A 17155-nucleotide genomic window follows, 5' to 3' on the forward strand; every position below is an offset into this window, starting at 1 on the left:
GCATCATAGAATTCTGTCCAGAACTGATAACTTTTGACCATTTTTTTTTTTTGCATTCTTTTGCTTTTTCTTGACAAATATCACATTTTTCAAAGTTTTGTGGAGAGTCTTTTTCTCTTTGATGTAAACTTTAAGGGGCCTATATCTTCCATGTTTGGAACCAGAAGTACACAATCAGGCAGCAGCAGAGGCCAAAATAAATAAATAAGTAAATAAAAGAAGCAAATACAGTACTGTGTTAAATGTAAACTACTAAAAAGATAGGGGGGAAAGTTTAAAAAAATTGACAAAGTAAGGAAACTGTTTCTGCACTTGTTTCGTTTAAATTAAAATGGTTAAAAGCAGCATTTTCTTCTGCACAGTAAAGTTTCAAAGCCGTATTAAGTCAACATTCAGTTGTAAACTTTTGAAAGAGTTACAAACAACCTCCATTCCCAAGGCTTTTGTAACTCTGAGGTTCTACTGTAATATCTGAAGTAATATGTAAACAAAAAATAAAACTGGTTTATTTTTATTTGCGTGCTGTTGCTGGGAGTTATCCAATCTGGGTTTCAGCTTACCTACTACCTATTTCCTCTCTCACCGGGAATCAGACTTTGCAGTGAGTTTTTTCTTAGTGACTCTCTCCTTTTGGGATTTGGTTCATTATTATTTAGTGTGTGTCACTGATATTATAATGACACTTATGTTGAGCTGGTTTCCCATTGGAATCCACCACAGCTTTAGCCCTGCACCATGTCCTCTGGGCTAACATGCAGTGGAGAGGCTTGGGAGCTTGTAAAGTGGGGGATAATTGGCCTATCATGGGGTGTATAGAACCCATGTAGAACTGGCAACCAAAGAATTAATGCAGCAATTGTTGGCCAGCACTGATTGGGAGCCCCATTGCAGATGGGAGAATAAAAGAGCTCAGAAGCAGAATGGTGGGATGATTGCCAGAGGAGCAAGCAAGCTAGGGAAAAATGATCCTGCCAGTAAGCTGGTGAGATGCTGCCCTAGAGTGACAACAGCCCAAAGCACGGATGACCAAAGTGACAGGCTGCAGAAGCCTACAGAACCAATGGAGGCAAGAAGGAGCTCAGGGTAGAGCAGCAGAATTGTTGAGGACTGATTCTACCTGGCTGGCTTATGGGCCCTGAGCTGGAACCCAGGGAAGTAGGTGACGTGGTGTCATAAATATAAAGGGAAGGGTAAACCCCTTTGAAATCCCTCCTGGCCAGGGGAAAGCTCCTCTCACCTGTAAAGGGTTAAGAAGCTAAAGGTAACCTCGCTGGCACCTGACCAAAATGACCAATGAGGGGACAAGATACTTTCAAAAGCTGGGAGGAGGGAGAGAAACAAAGGGTCTGTGTCAGTCTGTATGCTGTGCTTGGCCAGGGATAGACCAGGAATGGAGTCTTAGAACTTTTAGTAAGTAATCTAGCTAGGTATGTGTTAGATTATGATTTCTTTAAATGGCTGAGAAAAGAATTGTGCTGAATAGAATAACTATTTCTGTCTGTGTATCTTTTTTGTAACTTAAGGTTTTGCCTAGAGGGGTTCTCTATGTTTTTTAATCTAATTACCCTGTAAGATATCTACCATCCTGATTTTACAGGGGGGATTTCTTTATTTCTATTTACTTCTATTTTCTATTAAAAGTTTTCTTGTAAAAAACTGAATGCTTTTTCATTGTCCTCAGATCCAAGGGTTTGGGTCTGTGGTCACCTATGCAAATTGGTGAGGCTTTTTATCCAACATTTCCCAGGAAAGGGGGGTGCAAGTGTTGGGAGGATTGTTCATTGTTCTTAAGATCCAAGGGTCTGGGTCTGTAGTCACCTAGGCAAATTGGTGAGGCTTTTTACCAAACCTTGTCCAGGAAGTGGGGTGCAGGGTTTTGGGAAGTATTTTTGGGGGAAAGACGCGTCCAAACAGCTCTTCCCCAGTAACCAGTATTAGTTTGGTGGTGGTAGCGGCCATTCCAAGGACCACGGGTGGAATACTTTGTACCTTGGGGAAGTTTTGACCTAAGCTGGTAAAGATAAGCTTAGGAGGTTTTTCATGCAGGTCCCCACATCTGTACCCTAGAGTTCAGAGTGGGGGAGGAACCTTGACATGGTGGCATAGTGGTGGGATTAACCTGAAATCATTTTGAGATCCAGTTGAGATTTTTTGAACTAGAAATACAGATTTTAAAAAGGAATTTTTTTTTCCTGTGGCTTTGAAGCAGCTTTGAAACTGAAAGCAGCTTGGGTTTTCCCTGCTTTGTGGCCAAGCAGAGACAAAAGGGGATTATCTTTGTGAATTGCAGGTTTTCTTTGCCTGGAGGCAGGGTACTTAACTCCTGCAGGGAAATTCACAGTCTTCCAACCCAGAGTTTTTTTTTTCTTTTCTTCCAAAAAGTAAATAGGGGGGGTGTGCTCTACCCATTTGCCTGGAGACAAAAGTGGCAGGGTGTTTTTTTTAGGATTTTGATTTTTTTTGTTTTACAAGGAGCACAGGTTTGAAAGGGAATTTTTTTTTCTTTGGGCTGGGTAAGCAGGTTTCCAAGTAGTTGGAGGTTTTTTGCTTTAATTTGGGCCCAGAGCAGAGACAAGGGAATTGTCTTTTTCTGTAGGCTGACAATCACTATCAGAGAATAGGTATTCTATTCCAGCACAGCAAAATTTTACAGCCAAGTTTTGTTTGTTTATTTCTAAACCTCGGGTGTAAAGTTAGTTAAAAACAGAGAGGTTAGAATGGCAAAATCCGCGGCTCGACTACAGCTCGAATTAGCCAAATTTCAGGCTGAGGAAAGACAAAGGGAACATGAAAGACAGATAGAACTCATGCGGCTGAAGAAGGAACAAGAAAGGGAGGCAGCGAGAGAAGCAGAACAACACCAAGCGGCTGCTCACAGGAGAGCTATGGAAGCGAGGGACAAAGAACTGGAGGAGAAGGAAAAAGAGAGGAAGTATGTGGAGGAGATGGAGAAGATAAAGGCTTAGCAGAATATCCCAACAAACCCTAGTAATCCTTCTCCAAGTACCACTTCCCATCCCAGAAAGTTCCCCACCTACAAGGCAGGCGATGATACTGAGGCCTTCCTAGAAAACTTCGAAAGGGCCTGCCTTGGGTACAACATCTCTACTGACCAATACATGGTAGAGCTGAGGCCGCAGCTCAGTGGACCCTTAGCTGAGGTGGCAGCTGAAATGCCTAAAGAACACATGAACAAGTATGAACTGTTTAAATCCAAGGCGAGAGTCAGAATGGGGATAACACCCGAGCAGTCTCGTCGGAGGTTCAGAGCCCTAAGGTGGAAACCAGACATGTCATTTACCCGACATGCCTACCACATTGTGAAACATTGGGATGCCTGGATATCAGGAGCAAGTGTTGAATCTCCAGTAAATTTGCCCTTCCTAATGCAAATGGAACAATTCTTAGAGGGTGTTCCTGAGGAAATAGAAAGATACATCCTAGATGGGAAACCCAAAAGTGTAATCGAGGCAGGAGAGATTGGAGCCAGATGGGTGGAGGTGGCAGAGAAGAAGAAAACTGGTCGCAGTTGGAGCGGAGACCAGAAGGGACCACCCCAGACCACACCCTATTACCGGGGGCCGCCCAAGGCCCCACCTACCTCCCAAAGAACCCTCCAGACCCCTTATCGTCCTGCCACCCCGTTCTCCAGCAACCCTCCTCGCCTCAGTGACCCGTCAGCTGGACGATGTTTTAAATGTAACGAGCTGGGGCATGTAAAGGCCAACTGCCCCAAGAACCCCAACAGATTACAGTTCATTGCACCGGAATCACACCAGAGGTCCACAGGCCCAGATACCTCCCAGATACCCTTGGAGCGGAGGGAAACTGTGAGTGTGGGCGGGAAGAAGGTCACCGCGTGGAGGGACACTGGAGCACAAGTGTCAGCTATCCATGCTTCCTTAGTGGACCCCAATTTAATCAACCCAGAGATCCAAGTGACGATTCAACCCTTCAAGTCCAACTCTTTCAATTTGCCTACAGCCAAGTTGCCTGTCCAGTACAAGGGCTGGTCAGGAATGTGGACTTTTGCAGTCTATGATGATTATCCCATCCCCATGCTGTTGGGGGAAGACTTGGCCAATCATGTGAAGCAGGCCAAGAGGGTGGGAATGGTCACCCGCAGCCAGGCTAAACAAGCCGTGAGGCCTAGCTCTGTTCCGGAAACTTCTATCAGGACCCAGTCAGAGGTGATGGACCCGGACCCCAGGCCAATGTCTGCAACAGCAGTAGTGGATCCAGTCCCAGAGACCCAGACGGAACCAGTCCCAGAACCGGAACCAGCCGAACAACCAACACCAGACCCCGTGCCAGCACTGAATCCAGTACTTGCAACCTCAACACCAGAGGGCCCCACCGAACCTGAACTGGCAGCAGCCGATAACCCTACACAAGAGGCTCAGCCGGAGCCTGAATCCCAACCTAGTGCACCAGCGGAGAGCGGTTCACAGTCAACAGAAACAGCTCCATCCCCTATATCGCTTCCAGAGGGACCAAGCCTAGGTCCACAATCCAATGAGGAACTGATGTCCCCAGCATCAAGGGAACAGTTCCAGACCGAACAGGAAGCAGATGAACGCCTCCAGAGAGCTTGGACGGCGGCACGGAGCAACCCACCGCCTCTCAGCTCTTCTAATCGATCCAGGTTTGTTGTAGAAAGAGGACTTTTATACAAGGAAACTCTTTCTGGTGGACACCAGGAAGACTGGCATCCTCAGAGACAGTTGGTAGTTCCAACTAAATACCGGGCCAAGCTCTTGAGCTTAGCCCACGATCACCCTAGTGGCCATGCTGGGGTGAACAGGACCAAAGACCGTTTGGGGGGGTCATTCCACTGGGAGGGAATGGGCAAGGATGTTTCTACCTATGTCCAGTCTTGTGAGGTGTGCCAAAGAGTGGGAAAACCCCAAGACCAGGTCAAAGCCCCTCTACAACCACTCCCCATCATTGAAGTTCCATTTCAGCGAGTAGCTGTGGATATTCTGGGTCCTTTTCCGAAAAAGACAGCCAGAGGAAAGCAGTACATACTGACTTTCATGGATTTTGCCACCCGATGGCCGGAAGCAGTAGCTCTAAGCAACACCAGGGCTAAAAGTGTATGCCAGGCACTAGCAGACATTTTTGCCAGGGTAGGTTGGCCCTCCGACATCCTCACAGATGCAGGGACTAATTTCCTGGCAGGAACTATGAAAAACCTTTGGGAAGCTCATGGGGTAAATCACTTGGTTGCCACTCCTTACCACCATCAAACAAATGGCATGGTGGAGAAGTTTAATGGAACTTTGGGGGCCATGATACGTAAATTCGTAAATGAGCACTCCAATGATTGGGACCTAGTGTTGCAGCAGTTGCTCTTTGCCTACAGAGCTGTACCACATCCCAGTTTAGGGTTTTCCCCATTTGAACTTGTATATGGCCGTGAGGTTAAGGGGCCATTGCAGTTGGTGAAGCAGCAATGGGAGGGATTTACACCTTCTCCAGGAACTAACATTCTGGACTTTGTAACCAACCTACAAAACACCCTCCGAACCTCTTTAGCCCTTGCTAAAGAAAACTTACAGGATGCTCAAAAAGAGCAAAAAGCCTGGTATGATAAACATGCCAGAGAGCGTTCCTTCAAAGTAGGAGACCAGGTCATGGTCTTAAGGGCGCTCCAGGCCCATAAAATGGAAGCATCGTGGGAAGGGCCATTCATGGTCCAGGAGCGCCTGGGAGCTGTTAATTATCTCATAGCATTCCCCACCTGCAACCGAAAGTCTAAGGTGTACCATATTAATTCTCTAAAGCCCTTTTATTCCAGAGAATTAAAGGTTTGTCAGTTTACAGCCCAGGGAGAAGATGATGCTGAGTGGCCTGAAGGTGTCTACTACGAAGGGAAATGTGCTGGTGGTGTGGAAGAGGTGAACCTCTCCATGACCCTTGGGCGTATGCAGCGACAGCAGATCCAGGAGCTGTGCACTAGCTACGCGCCAACGTTCTCAGCCACCCCAGGACTGACTGAACGGGAATACCACTCCATTGACACAGGTAATGCTCACCCAATTAGGGTCCAACCTTACCGGGTGTCTCCTCAAGCTAAAACTGCTATAGAACGGGAGATCCAGGATATGTTACAGATGGGTGTAATCCGCCCCTCTGAAAGTGCATGGGCATCTCCAGTGGTTCTAGTTCCCAAACCAGATGGGGAAATACGTTTTTGCGTGGACTACCGTAAGCTAAATGCTGTAACTCGCCCAGACAACTATCCAATGCCACGCACAGATGAACTGTTAGAGAAACTGGGATGGGCCCAGTTCATCTCTACCTTGGACTTAACAAAGGGGTACTGGCAGGTACCGCTAGATGAATCTGCCAAGGAAAGGTCAGCCTTCATCACACATCTCGGGCTGTATGAATTTAATGTACTCCCTTTCGGGCTGCGAAATGCACCCGCCACTTTCCAAAGACTTGTAGATGGTCTCCTAGCGGGATTAGGAGAATATGCAGTCGCCTACCTTGACGATGTGGCCATATTTTCGGATTCCTGGGCAGACCACCTGGAACATCTACAAAAAGTCCTTGAGCGCATAAGGGAGGCAGGACTAACTGTTAAGGCTAAGAAGTGTCAAATAGGCCTAAACAGAGTGACTTACCTTGGACACCAGGTGGGTCAAGGAACTATCAGCCCCCTACAGGCCAAAGTGGATGCTATCCAAAAGTGGCCTGTCCCAAAGTCAAAGAAACAGGTTCAATCCTTCTTAGGCTTGGCCGGTTATTACAGACGATTTGTACCGCACTACAGCCAAATCGCTGCCCCACTGACAGACCTAACCAAAAAGAAACAGCCAAATGCTGTTCAGTGGACCGGAAAGTGTCAGAAGGCCTTTAACAAGCTTAAAGCGACACTCATGTCTGACCCTGTACTAAGGGCCCCAGACTTTGACAAACCTTTCCTAGTAACCACAGATGCATCCGAGCGTGGTGTGGGAGCAGTTTTAATGCAGAAAGGATCTGATCAAGAATTCCACCCTGTAGTGTTTCTCAGCAAAAAACTGTCTGAGAGGGAAAGCAACTGGTCAGTCACTGAAAAAGAATGTTATGCCATTGTCTACGCTCTGGAAAAGCTACGCCCATATGTTTGGGGACGGCGTTTCCACCTGCAAACCGACCATGCTGCACTGAAGTGGCTTCACACCGTCAAGGAAACTAACAAAAAACTTCTTCGGTGGAGTTTAGCTCTCCAAGATTTTGATTTCGACATCCAACACATCTCAGGAGCTTCTAACAAAGTGGCTGATGCACTCTCCCGTGAAAGTTTCCCAGAGTCAACTGGTTAAAATCGTCCTTGAGATGTGGAAAATATTGTTAGTCTTTATGTACTTGGTAGTATATTTAGAGATGCATGTGTCTTATTAACTCTGTTTTTCCTAGAGCTCCAGGAAGAAATCCCAGCCAGTGTTTCACCCTAGCTGAGATTTGGGGGGCGTGTCATAAATATAAAGGGAAGGGTAAACCCCTTTGAAATCCCTCCTGGCCAGGGGAAAGCTCCTCTCACCTGTAAAGGGTTAAGAAGCTAAAGGTAACCTCGCTGGCACCTGACCAAAATGACCAATGAGGGGACAAGATACTTTCAAAAGCTGGGAGGAGGGAGAGAAACAAAGGGTCTGTGTCAGTCTGTATGCTGTGCTTGGCCAGGGATAGACCAGGAATGGAGTCTTAGAACTTTTAGTAAGTAATCTAGCTAGGTATGTGTTAGATTATGATTTCTTTAAATGGCTGAGAAAAGAATTGTGCTGAATAGAATAACTATTTCTGTCTGTGTATCTTTTTTGTAACTTAAGGTTTTGCCTAGAGGGGTTCTCTATGTTTTTTAATCTAATTACCCTGTAAGATATCTACCATCCTGATTTTACAGGGGGGATTTCTTTATTTCTATTTACTTCTATTTTCTATTAAAAGTTTTCTTGTAAAAAACTGAATGCTTTTTCATTGTCCTCAGATCCAAGGGTTTGGGTCTGTGGTCACCTATGCAAATTGGTGAGGCTTTTTATCCAACATTTCCCAGGAAAGGGGGGGTGCAAGTGTTGGGAGGATTGTTCATTGTTCTTAAGATCCAAGGGTCTGGGTCTGTAGTCACCTAGGCAAATTGGTGAGGCTTTTTACCAAACCTTGTCCAGGAAGTGGGGTGCAGGGTTTTGGGAAGTATTTTTGGGGGAAAGACGCGTCCAAACAGCTCTTCCCCAGTAACCAGTATTAGTTTGGTGGTGGTAGCGGCCATTCCAAGGACCACGGGTGGAATACTTTGTACCTTGGGGAAGTTTTGACCTAAGCTGGTAAAGATAAGCTTAGGAGGTTTTTCATGCAGGTCCCCACATCTGTACCCTAGAGTTCAGAGTGGGGGAGGAACCTTGACACGTGGGTTCACCTACCTATCCCTCAACAGACAAAGGGGGTTCCAGACCCCTCGAGGACAAGGACCAGATAACCCCTGCCAAACATAAGGAGAAGTCCATGTGCTCCCGTAAAATGGGAATTAAGGTCCTTGCCTCCAGAATAGGCTTCACACAAGAAGGATGGGCTGACAGCCTCTCACCCCCCACACTGATCTGAGCAGGCTCTGTGGAATGCCTTCTCTGGACTGCTATTGCACTGGGGATCTAGCCCACAGGGCTTCATTAGGCTCTGGTAGAGGACTCCCAGGAGACATCTACCCTCCAGCTTCAGTGTACACATTCGCTACAACGATGGAAGGGGTTTTTCTGTTACTGTAGTAAATCAACCCCCTCGAGAGGCAGTAGCTAGGCTGATGGAAGAAGTCTTCCATTGAGCCAGCACTGTCTATACTGGAGATTAGGTAAGGCTTAACTATGTGTCTCTGACATCCCTGAGAGAAATAGTTAGGTCAACCACAGGTTTAGATGTCGACTAGGCCTCAGGGAGAAAATAAAGAGAAAAGAACACTTCTTTCTCTCTTGGTTTTGTCCTCTGCTTTTGGTATACATTAATTTTTGTTTTTGTTTTCTTCCGGTGCTTATTGTGGAATTCAGGATTACAGCATCCCAAGCAACAAATATGGAGAGGCTCTGGTTGCCCTTTCAGTTCATAGATTGAAACAGCAGCCAGAGAAAGAGGGAAGACTGGGATGATTTCACTCCTTCTAGTCTCTTTTCATTACATCTGCATAGCCCATGAACACTTGAGCTTTGTGTAGGGAGAGTGGATTTCATCCTTTGTTTAGAGTTTAAGTGGGAGCTAACTTCCTGCTAGCTGCAAAACAAGCAGGTATTCTGGGACCCTTTTGCAAACATTTTTACATGGGCAAAAAGAAAAGGAGTACTAGTGGCACCTTAGAGACTAACCAATTTATTTGAGCTTAAGCTTTCGTGAGCTACAGCTCACTTCATCGGATGCATTCATCCCGATGAAGTGAGCTGTAGCTCACGAAAGCTCATGCTCAAATAAATTGGTTAGTCTCTAAGGTGCCACTAGTACTCCTTTTCTTTTTGCGAATACAGACTAACACGGCTGCTACTCTGAAACCTATTTTTAAATGGGTGATTCTTTGGTCCTAAGTGATGAAACAGTGTCTTTCTAAGATGAGATATGGGGCAATAAAATCAAGAAAATGCTGAGTTGAGGCTATTGCATCAGCCTTAACAGTCCAGTTCTTTTTAGGGTTGTTGTAGCACAAAGCTCAGAGACTGTCAGAACTATGAGTGTTTTCCTAAGTGTACTATATGTGCAACAATACCAAGGCACCAGGGATTCTAACACCCGATACAAAAATAAATGTCACTGGTTTTATAATGACGCTTATGTTGAGCTGATTTCTCAAAGGGAGCCACCACAATAACTACATATACAGATATGAGAAATTAAAGAAAATCTTGGAAGTTTCTAAACTGATTATATACATATATGCATCCGATGAAGTGAGCTGTAGCTCACGAAAGCTTATGCTCAAATAAATTTGTTAGTCTCTAAGGTGCTACAAGTACTCCTTTTCTTTTTGATTATATACTGAATATCCTGAAACTTTTCAAAGACACATTTTGCTTTCTGCTTACATGTAAAATGTTTCAAAATGTACCTAGTTGTAAAAATAAGGTAAACAAAATTTAAAATGAATGCTAAAGAATAAATAGAAGAGATTATGAAATGTACCTTTGTTAGTATATGAGTTGTTCTTGTTAAAGCAATTATGTATGAGAGTCCATCAGCTAGCTAATCAATTTACTGTAAATTTCATGTGCCCTGAGTTAGCAACCCAGTCAGTTTCTCTCTATAACTTATGGAAAATACAAAAGTTCCATTATATGTTGGAAGTAGAACTTATTCAATGTAGGATAGGCAAAAATAGAGAATGAACTAGTAAATTACTTTTTGTTATTAGGAACACTTAAAAAAAACAAACCAAATGGATGGTTCTTTCTGAAATTTCAGATAGCATATTCATTTTTCTAGGCAGTGTTTGTGTTTGTCCCAGGCCTGAAGAAGAGCTCTGTGTAAGCTCAAAAGCTTGTCTCTCTCACTGACAGAAGTTGGTCCAATAAAAGATATTACCTCACCCACCTTTTCTCCTATTTGTTATGGTCATTGCAGTTCCCTAATTGGAACAACATCACCGGAATTAAGCACAATGAACTCCTGATCTTACTTACATAAGTAGTCTCATTGACTTTAACAGGAACATCAAGAATAAGGGCTCCAGAACTTGCCCTATTTTTATTTGTTTTTTATCTTTCACGTAAAGTAACTTAGGGAAGGTTTACTAAATGAGTTTATCTTTCAGCAGAGTAAATGATTTAGGCATCACTCATTCATGGTACATTTATAGGGCACCTACTTCATCTAGCTAGCTAGATTGCATAGAAAGCAGCACTTTTCAATCAAAATGAATTGTTAAGTGTATTTCAGCATAAAGTTGTTTTAAACTAAGCTAGTGTTTCTGAGCCCCCTACTCCTAGCAATAGCTACTTCAATAGGAAAGGAAAAATTAGTACTTAGTGGTGTATTTTTAGTTGAATTGTGGGTGAAATTCTGGGTGAAATTCTGGGTATTTCCACCTCTTAAAATTTGCCCTTGCAACAAGGTAGTTGGAGGTGTAAATACCCAAGTTCAACTGCAGGTGCAATCAACATGCAAATGTTGTAGGTGCAATACTTATGGTCTGTTTTTGTTTTGTTTTCTTCTAAGCACTCACATGTGTACTGAAGCCAATGGGAATTACAGGTGCTCAGCCCCTTTGAAATCAAGCCATTAGTGGCTACTTTCCCTTTAATTTAAATGACATTTGGCCCTGTTTAAAAAATGACCAATCATGCTCTAGTTTGTAAATAGACCCATTGACATCAATGGAACTACTATTGTAAGAGTTGCAGGATTTGGCCCATAGTCCTTTCTTCCTGGCCCAAGAAATGATAACATATATGTATTACCCTACTATTGTATCTTAGGCCCTGTCTCCACTGGAAAAGTTCTGCACAGTAAAGCAGCTTGCTGCGCGGTAACTTACGAGGTGTACACGCGGCCACGCCCCTTAGTGCGCAGAAACTGCACGGTGCAGCGCTTTTAAAAAAAACTACTCCAACAAGAGGTATAGAGCTTTCTGCGCTGGGTTTACAGTGCCAGTGTAGACACCGTGCTCGATTACAGCGCTGCGATTGGCCTCTGGGAGGTGTCCCACAATGCCTGTTCTCCCCTCTCTGGTCATTGGTTTAAACTCTACTGCCCTGACCTCAGATGACCAACTGTCATTGCCACCCCGTACATTCCTTTGGAATTTTGAAAGTCCCCTTCTTGTTTGTTGGGTGATGCGTGCAGTGGTCTCAGCGCATCTTTCCAGGTGGCCATGCCTGCTCCACACAACAGGTGATCCCCTGCTTGGAGCAATGCCAAGCTGCTGGACCTCATCAGCATTTTGGGAGAGGAGGCTGTCCAATCCCAGCTGCACTCCAGCTAGTAGGAATTATGAGACCTATGGACAGATTTCACGATGCATGACAGAAAGGGGCCATGACACATTGCAGTGCAGGGTCAAAGTGAAGAAGCTGCAGAATGCCTACCACGAAGTGCAGGAGGCAAACTGCTGCTCCGGTGCTGCGCCCACGAGCTGCCGGTTCTACAAAGAGCTGGATGCGCTACTCGGTGGTGACCCCACCTCCTCTAATAGCCTTGGTCTCTGGCTGTTCAAACTCAGCCTCTAGGTGCTAAGCCTCTGTGGTCCCGCCCTGAGTGAAGTTTTCACCCTTCACAAATATTATGGAGTGTACAGCATGCAGCTATAAGTGTAGGAATATTGTCATCGGCCAGGTACAGCTTCCCATAGAGGCAGTGCTAGCGGGCTTTTAAGCGGCCAAAAGCATACTCAGCAGTCATTCTGCACTTGCTCAGCCTGTTTAACCACTTCTTGCTGCTCTCAAGTTGCCCCGTGCATGGCTTCATAAGCCATGGCATTAAGGGATAGGCGGGGTCTCCCAGGATCACAAGGGGCATTTTGACTTCCCCTACGGTGATCTTCTGGTCTGGGAAGAAAGTCCCTGCTTGCAGCTTCTTGAACAGGCCAGTGTTCTGAAAGATGTGTGCATCATGGACCTTTCCGGAGCAGCCTGCGTTAATGTCTGTGAAATACCCATGGTGATCCACAAGCGCCTGGAGAACCATTGAAAAATACACCTTCCGATTAATGTGCTAGGTGGTCTGGTGCCAGAATTGGAATATGCGTGCCATCTATTGCCACGCGCAGTTAGGGAAGCCCATTTGTGCAAAACCATCCACAATGTCACGCACGTTGCCCAGAGTCATGGTCTTTCAGAGCAGGATGCGATTAAAGGCCCTGCAGGCTTCTGTCAACACGAGTCCAACCGTCAACTTTCCCACTCCAAACTGAGTAGCGACTGACCAGCTTCCACAGTGCAATTGCCATGTTCTTCTCCAATGACAGGGCAGCTGTCATTCTCCTGTCCATGCACTACAGGGCTGGGGCGAGCTCATCACACAGTCCCATGAATGTGGCTTTCCTCATCCAAAAGTTCTGCAGCCACTGCTCCTCATCTCAGACGTGCATCACAATGTGATCCCTCAACTCAGTGCTTGTTTCCTGAGCCCAAAAGCAGCGTTCCACTGTGGTCAGCCCCTCCGTGAATGCCACAAGCAATCTTGTGTCGTAGCTGCTACCCATGGAGAGATCAATGTCACACTCCTCTTGTCTTTGTAGTTTAAGGAATAACTCCTTAACTGCCACTTGTGACATGTTAGTCTGAGTGAGCAGCAAACTGGTCAACAGTTCGGGATCCATTCCTGCAGACCGAAGAGGCAGAGCGCGCGGTACGCAAACGGTTGAAAGATGGTGCCAAATGTGGACAGAAGCACAGGGATTGCTGGGATATGAAGCAATGCATCACTGGGCTTTGGGACAGGATCCAGAATGCCCTGTGACCCCTCCCCCCTCGTTTTCTCATAACTCTTAGCAGCAGAAGGGGAAGAGATGCTCTGTGGGATAGCTGCCCAGAGTGCACTGCTCCGAATACCACTGCAAGTGTGAACATGCTATTGCGCAGGCAACTGACAGTGTGAACACACAACAGCGGTTTCCTTTCGGCGCTCTCTGAGCAGCGCTGTAACTCTCGGTGCTGTAACTCTGCCAGTGTAGACATGCCCTTAATGTCTCTTGGGATTGTGACTGCAGTGTATAGGAATTAAGTGTTTTCACGTTTTTATCTTGAACAGTTTAACATTTTGAACATAGAGCTGGATGATAATTTAATGAAAACTTTGACGTGAGCACTGTCTATTTGTATTATGGTCGTGCCCAGAGACTCTAACTGTGATTAGGTCCCCATTGTATAAATACTCTTCAGTTTGTTTTACCATTCGTAACACAAGTAGAATGCATCTCAAAATAAATGCTTTAAAATGATCGGTCAAAGCAATAACATCCCTATTCTTCGGCATTGGAAGCTTTGCCTCAGCAACCTTCTGGATTAGGCCCTATATTAACTCGGAATTAATCCTTGGGCTGGCTTGCTTGAGGGCTTTGTGCCAGATTCTTTGGTTCAACTTGACTGTGTGTTTAGGCTGCTTGGATCTTTAGTTTGATATTAATATTTTGCACCAGCTTTATTGTATGGCACTTAGATCCTTAATGACAATCTCTCTGTAAATGTATAAAATATATTTAATTTTTTTTACTATTTGTTTAATAGCTGAGCTATTTTGCTTTCTAGTTTTCCTGTGTAAGTGTCTGGTATTGTACACACAAATGTATGAAAGACTAAGAACTTTGAATTGCCTGCCAAAACCCATTCTTAATCTTTGTTCTCACTCTTCTGTACATAGGCCAACATGGAACTCTTAATCATTTAATTTCCAATTCATTCTGTACTTTTCTTATTAAGCAATGTTTGACTCTAGGATTTTTGTTAAATTTATATTGGGTGTTTGGTTTTTTTTAAGGGATTCCGGGCTTATCACTTATGCTTCAGTATTTCAATATTTTCTTTACCTTATTTTTAATTTATAAATTTACTGAGCTAGACAATCCCTCAGCCTGGAATAGGTTCATTTCTATGTCTCATCACGCCCCTTAAAGTCTCTAGTCATAATCTAAAATCAAACTGAGCCTCAAATTATACACTGTTTCTGGAATACTAAATGTAAGGAAATTGTTATATGCTTGCAATGATTTTTAATTCATTTTAAAAAAGCCAACATACTATATACAGTTCTTCTAATTCATTCAGAAAAATGGGATACTTTGCTTTACTCTTAAATCTCAATGTCTGTCTAAATTCTCCCTAGCTTATCCCTTGCTCATGTCATCACTTGTTGAAAGGGTGTTTAAAGGTTTTTGAGCATCTGTGGCAAAAATCTTGGTTTATTCTTCAAAACTAACATAGCAGGAGAAAACTCTTCACAGAAGATATCACTGCCTCACCTAAATCCATTCATTACCTGAACGTAATCTCAGAAGGGTTGTTGTTATAACCTAAACCAGTAGTTTTCCACAACAGACATCACGTTCAGCACAGCCTACATAATTTCAAAAGCTGTTTCTGTTCTATTTAGATTACTTTAGTGCTTTGTTTTGAGCCTCTGCTATTAAATGTCTATTGCTCAAGGCAAGTTGTTTGTCAGCATGGTGTATTATAACATCTGTGTGGTGATGGCACTAAAACTTATTTTATAGCCCAATATGTTCAGTTCTCTCAGTATTACTGTGATTTAGATGACATTGAGCCTGATCTTTTACTAGTTTTATCTTGCTAAATTCAAATAAGATACTAAACTGCTTTTTCTGTTTACCAGACATTTTCTCATATATAATTTTTGCTGTCAAATCACCAATCTGTGTCGCTAGGACACAATATTTTGGAGCTAAGCTCTATTATGTACAAGAATGTAACATTTTATTACCATGTATACTAAAGTATAGCACCCCAGAACACTGGTAGGTTGAACTTTACTCCCTCCGATAGGAAGGCTCTGGGATTCTGATTAATACTTCTTTTCTTAAAAAATGGAAGATGGGACATTTTCAGTGAGATTTGGGCACATAACTTCGTTGAAATCCCCAATGTATTGCTTTAATTGTTTACATTGACATTGCCTTATAGATTTTAAATGTTTGTAAATGATCCAAAACTCAGGAGCAAACATTTCCCATTCACTGTCTTTAAGGAATCTTCCAAACTTCACAATCTGTTATCTAAACTGTCAGGAGTTCTGTGGATTATAAACAAATGTTAACATGCAGTCAACAAACTACCAAATATCAAAAGTACTCATTCGGAATAAATATACATCTCCACCTGCTTATCAAGTGATAGACCTGGACATGACCCTGCAAATTGCTGAATGCTTCATGCAAGGGGATGACTACTGTTAACTCCCACTAAATTAACTGGGAATTTGGAGTGTTCAGCACCTCTCAGGAGGCACAGACCTTGAAGGATCAGGCCCTTAGATGCCAGGGGTATTCTATGCTATGCCCATAAGAGGCACATTCCGTTGGTCAGAGCTTGGGAGGATTTACCAAAGGCAGTCTTATGGCTATCTTTCACAGTGCTTCCACAATACCTTCCTTATAGCCTTGCATGAGGCTTTTAGTTCTACTTTATGTCCTTTTACCCTGCATACAGGGACCAGAGCAGAGATGGGACTTTCACCAAAGAGATGGAAATAAATGAAGAGCTAAATCTTTTCCATTTCCCCAGGTGATGTGCTTTAGCTGCAAGCAAATCAATAAGAGAGTGACTCCATCATGAAAGCAGGAGAGTGTAACTGAAAATGAAGCTGAGCTAAACACAACTGTTGCATAACAGATTAGGAAATTTGAAGTCTGCTATTCATGGATGGAAACCTTACTTGGGAATTGAAATAAATATTTCATCCTCATCCCTGTTTTCACCCAAGAAACATTAACGCCTGATTACATTGAAATGAATGGCAAAACTCCCATTGACTTCAGCAGCAACTGTCTTATGCCCATAACGCATTCACCCCCTAAATTATCTTCTAAGAAGTACCTGATCAGTAAAGACCAGCATGTGCCTTAGGAGAAAGTAGGGGGTGGTGCACAGCTGCATTGCCCCAGTGGAGCTAATAGAGTCCTTCCCTTCAAAGTCCCCAGTGTGCAGCGTGGGTGCACTGGCTGTACTGCTCTTTGGTATAGTGCAGTCTGTGTCCCTGCTGCTCTCAGCCTGCTCTGAATCCCTGAGGGTGAGGGAAGTGTGGAGGGAGCAGTCCTTGTACCCCCTCCAGCGAAGGAACTGTGATTGTTGCTGGCCCTTTTACAGATTGTGGAGGTGGAAGGCTTCTGTACAAGGACCTGGGCAATAGGACCTTAAAGTTCCAATGCCTGGAAATTGCTTTCGGGCCTAAGATTTGGAGATTTTATATTTACTTCTAGAAGTAAAGTTACACTCCATTGCAAGTGTGACTGGAGCATACACAGGGTGGAGCAAACACTAAGCGCTGGGTACAATTAGGTCCCTGAATCGAATGGCAGTCCCATGTCCTTTCTTTGTATTTCCTCTCCTCACTTCCAAGAGTGCAAATTAAAAAGGGACAATTTATGGGCAAAGAATGGACATGTCTGAGAGAAAAGGTGTGAACCTCAGCATGCAATTACTGCCTGGATGTGTGCTTGTTGGGCAGGAACTATATCGTTGTTACA

Source organism: Eretmochelys imbricata, chromosome 5 (genome assembly GCF_965152235.1).
Source record: "Eretmochelys imbricata isolate rEreImb1 chromosome 5, rEreImb1.hap1, whole genome shotgun sequence".
Taxonomy (NCBI): domain Eukaryota; kingdom Metazoa; phylum Chordata; order Testudines; family Cheloniidae; genus Eretmochelys; species Eretmochelys imbricata.